This window comes from Mytilus edulis, chromosome 1, assembly GCF_963676685.1.
Source record: "Mytilus edulis chromosome 1, xbMytEdul2.2, whole genome shotgun sequence".
NCBI classification, from domain to species: domain Eukaryota; kingdom Metazoa; phylum Mollusca; class Bivalvia; order Mytilida; family Mytilidae; genus Mytilus; species Mytilus edulis.
The window spans coordinates 106,192,208-106,198,207 of record NC_092344.1 but is presented as its reverse complement, the minus strand read 5'-3'; positions in this window follow the sequence as shown (position 1 = coordinate 106,198,207).

Sequence of the window (6,000 nt, the reverse complement as noted above, 5' to 3'; positions counted from 1 at the left end):
ATGGGCATAACTAGTACTCGAAATGGTCGAAATACGCACATAGATAGGTCGTAAGAACAGCGTGATGAGGACGGTTAAAATCACACTTTGGTCTTGAACAGCGTGGCATGAACGCGGTAACGTCGTAGTAGAATCGTGGTTCTACAAACACCTGATCCCTCCACAAACGCACTACGATTGTTTTAAATATGATGCTGAAAGTTGTTTCATGCTTATCACATTCTTGAAGACATTATCGAGACCGTACCACGACATTCATGATCAAAGACATATTGGGAAAGTAAAAAATCATTTTATTTGTACGCAATATCACAAATATTTCCGACTTTGTATGATTTAAGAGGAGTTGCGGCTAAATGAAATCGGTCTCTCCCTTTAGCAGTAAAGTAAAGTCAATAGAAGTTTATATAGTTGTTCGAAAATCATAAATCGATAGAAAGAAGACAAACAGGTTACAAACTAAAACAGAGGGAAACTACACCAACGAAATTAAAGAAACACTAAAGAGCAACAAAAAACAAAAGAAAGAAATTAAAGACACAGAGAAACGAAATATAAGATTACAACCTCCATTTTCCTGACTTGGTACAGGACGTTTTGAGAAAAATGGTGGGTTGAACCTGGTTTTGTGGCTAGCCAACCCTCGCGCTTTTATTGCAATGTTAAATATACCACTTAAACATTACATGACAAGACTACAGTATAAATATTTGCAAGAACATTCAGGGCAGACAAAATACACAAATAAACAACACAATAACACATTTCGACATGCTCATAGTTATCAAAGGTACCAGACTAACAAGTATAAAGTTCAAGTACAAGAGCATTGTGGACCAAAAATTCAAAAAAGTTGTGCTAAATACGGCTAAGGTTTATCTATGCCTGGGATAAGACAATCCGTATTATTTAGAATAATTCATACTATTGCAAACAGTTAATTAAAAAAAAAAACCAACATATTATTGATATTCATGTCAACACCAAAAAGCAGACTAACCACAGAATAAAAAAGGACACATAAAACAACCTTGGGCAGCACATACATAGTACAACATAATTACACATTGTCTATCAAATGACTGCATTGACGATACAAAATGACGTCACAGATCAATTTCTGAAAATTATATATATAAAATGTAGTTCAAGACTGGGTTTGAAATGATCATATGTGATGTATTCTATGGCAATTTACAAGACTATTAATATAAAATTGTGTAGTTCATACAATCTTAAACTGATTTTGTTGAATAGGTATGATATCAAATATTACAAGATAGTTCTTATAATGTGATTTTAGAAAAAGGGGGTCACCGTTCTTGTATTCTGGCTACGAAGCAAAATATGTAAATTTTACCTAACATAACAATTTACTCATCTTTCATTTTAATGGACACGTAAAAATGTTCATTCGAATTATGAAATATTCTGTATTTATAGCATCAGCTGTAAAATATCACATTAATTTAAATGGAAGACCTTGCAAATGTTCGTATTTATTTCTAAAATTGGCATATTATCTAACAATCTTGACCAATTAAATCTACTATGTTATAATTCAATATGGTGAAAAACATCCGATCTTCCTTTAGTGACAACAACTATTAACAACCATGTTTATCCTCAGTATAACAAAGACTTTTTACCTGTTGAAAACGTTAAGAGTATACGAACCTTCACATTTTTGCCCATCATAGTTCCAATCTACATCCGTTGGATTACCTTTGGCTATACATTTAAAACTACCATTTCCTATAAGTTTATAACCTTGCTCACACTTGAAGTATACATCTTGATCAACATAATACGTCGAAGATTCTTTCCCTTTTTCTTTATTTATTGCGTGTTTAGGTAAATCAGGAGAACGACAAGGTAAAGCTACAAATTATATATGAAAAAATTTAGTTTTTTTGGTTTTTCAAATTTTAAACATAAATTATCTTATAATCTTCCTATGCTAAATATACACATTCATTTCTATTCTACATATACAAATATTAATTTTCGCAAACCATTTACGTCACTTAAATCCAAAGAGTAAGGGGGATTCTACAAATGATGTGAATTCTTAAAACCCCGATCCAATTCACATTTTGTTAAAATTGCTCATCATAGTTCCTAATTTTTGTATCTTCTAACAACATTCCCTTTTCTATTATTTCAATTAAAATATGCCAAAAGTTACAGTAAAATATATGTTTGCCCTAAAATAACAGTTCCCGATTGGTTGAACCAGAAACATATAATACAATGTTTGTCTCTGGTTGAACCGCCGTGGTCTCGATAAAAATCAACGCAAGTCTCGATGAAAAGCTCTATGTTATGACAACTCTTTGTTCTAAGTCGTGTTCTCGAAGCTCTCTTAACTTATGATATATCTCATTTTTCGTTCTAACTTTAGGACACCCAATAAGGTGTCTTAAGATCATCCTATCTTCATCCTAGTGTAATAAAGTTTGGATTTCGCTTTTTGTTCATTAGTTTACGTAAAAATGAACATGAAATGAAACGCAACATCGGTTATTAACTCGTATATAAAGAAATTGTGCATGTTTTTAAATTTTGAACTTCGTGTTTCGCGATACGATTACAATACAAATTTAAAATTCTCATTTCAAAATAAATTGTTTTCCAGTTTAAATAACAATCCTTTTTTATATAATTACATTGGTAATTATGCATTTAATTCTGTACATGTTATTATAAAATTCGTAAACATTTTTTTTTAATAATTTCTTCATTAATAAATGTTTTACCAAAAAATACTTTACCGATTTAAAATTTCGACTTATGATATGTTTAGGACGTCCTTACATAAGATTCGTCTGAGATAGCTTCGAGACTTCTAAGTTGATCCTAAGTCCATTTATAAAATTGGTCTATGATGTGTCTTAGGACGAATCTTAGGATACTTTCGAGAACACCATCCCTGCATTATAACATTATTTTAGCTGCATCGTCAATAGAAAATATCGTTTGGAATAAGCAAGTTTGGTAAGTATTACTTATTATTGTGATGATTCTTTAGACCTGGGGCCGGTTTCACGAAGCTATCCTAAGACATGTCATAAGATATATCTTAGGACATGTCTTATGACCCTCTTATGACTATCCTAGGACATATCTCAGACCTCGGCTCGAAGCTGTCTTAGGATGATTTTAGCTAAGACATCCTAAACCTGTCGTAAGTTCTTTAAATTTTAAAATATAAATATGATTTACGGGAAAAAAATCATGTAAATGGAGTACGTCTTACCATAAATTATTCTAATCGTATTGATTAATATAATAACATAATTTGCAAAATAAACATAAAAAAATAAAAGTAATTTATATATAAATTATCTTTAAACAATACAGCAATATAAATATGAAATTTTTAATGCAAAATTAAGAAAAAAGAATAAAAAATTATGACATTTGGTACAAGTGAGTTGAATTCAATTTCGACTTTATTGGTTATAAAAGGTTATGGGATAAAATCGTGCAATCTTGATATCAATACATCGAATTTTCATTGTTGACAAATCATGATAATCCGTCAATCTAGAAAGATAACGTTATAAGCAGGAACAGGAGAATAGATAATTAGGTGATTATAAGATTATTTTTTTTCAAAATTGATATAAAAAATGAGTGTAATTTATATAAATAAACGTATAACTATCCTAAGACCATCATAAGACACCTCTCGCGTTGTCCTAACTCTATGACCAACTTTAAGAGATGTCCTAATTTAGGACCACTTTGTGAAACACACTTAGGACTAAGATATGTCGAAAGACCATCCTAAGACATGTCTTAGTCCTAAGACAGCTTCGTGAAACTGGGCCCAGGATCTGTAGACCTTTTTGACGGTTAATTTATCACCATTTATCTATTATTCACCATAACAAAAGTCGCAACCCAATCAATTTGTGTCATGGGTGGAAATCTGGGGTAGTGTTTTCGAAGCTATCTTAGGATTAGGACGTGTCCTAACACCAACTTATAACAAGTCTTTGTCCCAAGTCGTGTTCTCGAAGCTCTCTTAACTTAGGATATATCACATTTTCGTCCTAAATTTAGGACACCTAATTAAATGTCTTAAGATCATCATATCTTCATCCTAACTTTGTGCATTTTTTTCTCTCATTTGTTTAAGTGAAGATGAACGTGAAAAGAGACCACCATCGGTTATTAACTCGTATAAAGAAATTGTGCATGATTTTAATCTCTGAACCTCGTGAATTAACGATACGATGACACTACGAGTTCAATATTCTTATTTCAAAACAAATTGTTTTACAGTTTATATGAAAATAGGATTTTGATATTATTTTATTTCTACATTTGAAATCATGCATTTCATTAAATACTTGTTATTACAAAATTTTATAAACAATTTTTATAATTGGTTACGTCTCTAATAAATGTTTTATCTTAAAATTACTTTAAATATTTAGGATTTCGCACATAGGATATCTTTAGGACGTCCTAATATAAGATGTGTCTGGGATAGCTTCGAGACGCAGCTTAAGAATGTCCTGAGTCTATCTTAAGTCCATCCTGAAATCGGTCTTAATTATGACTTACTACGAATCTTATGATACTTTCGAGCACACCAACCCTGATCTTTTTGATGACATAATTTCTTCATTAACTGTGCATGTACATTTTTTTTGTGAACCGTGCAAATACTCTTTGCATGTCTGCAAGATAACTTAGTTATATTTGTGTGAATTGAGTAATAACATTAATGGCGGAAAATAAAAAGAAAATGTGACGTTTGTGCGTTGTCACGTGGCATTATTATTATTCCCGATGTAACGCGTGCCGGAATAATCCATACAAGGTGTAATTAATCTAATCTTTCACTATTTGATTCTATTTTTGTGTCTGATAGTAGATTTTGCAGATCAGAAGTCATAGTTTCGAAGTACCATAGGAGAGTTAGTGTTTCTGTTCAGCAGGTTTTGTTTTATTGAAAGTACGTTTACATTTTACAGTACTACAGTAAGTCTGTGAATTTTTTTTCAAGACTCCTTTTTTTCCCCCTTAAATTATTAAAATATAAAGAGTATTTGCATTATCTTGAACATTCCCCTCCTTCACCCCCTTTAAAATTTGATGGGAATGAAACTGTGGTAAATTGATTATTTTATAAATTTGAGGTTTTAAAGTTATGGGATTTTACTCATAAAAACGGGTGGTTTCCTAGACAGATGAAGCTTTGGTGAATTGGTTTTAGGTATTGACGTGAGCTCCGTTTAGATTTTTCGGAATTTTAGATTTTACGTTATCGAGTCATGGGGTTTTATTTAATAACAAGAGGCTCAAAAGAGCCTCTGTTGCTCACCTAGGTGCACATTAAACATAGGACACAGATGGATTCATGAAAAAATAGTGTTTTGGAAATGGTGATGTGTTTGAGAATCTTAATTTACTGAACATTCTTGCTGCTTACAATTATCTTTATCTTGCCTCAGTAGTTTCAGAGGAAAATATTTGTAAAAATTTACAAAAAATTACGAAATTTATGTAACTTGATAATAAAGGGCAATATCTCATTTTGGTCATGATAACTGATATGTAGATCTTACTCTGATATACATTATTGCTGTTTAAGTTAATCTCTATCTATAATAATATTGAAGATAATGTCCAATAGCTGCATGTTTTTCTTAAAATTACATATTCAAGGGTAGCAACCTAATAACGTGTTGCCCAATTGGTGTAAAAATTTCAGGGCTGAGAGATCTGGACCTAATGAACAAATCTACCCTAGTCAGATTTTCTCAAATTGCTTTGGTTTCAGAGATATATGTAAATAACCACAGTTAACCTCTATGTTATATTTTTATTAAATATTGATACATGACATGTACGTGTACTTTGATGCAGTTTAAGGAGGATGTGAATATTTTATTCTTTTGATATTAAGGGGACTATCTCAATAAAATATTAGTTTTATTACATCAGATTCAGCATACTATTATATGGTGATTCTGATTAGTT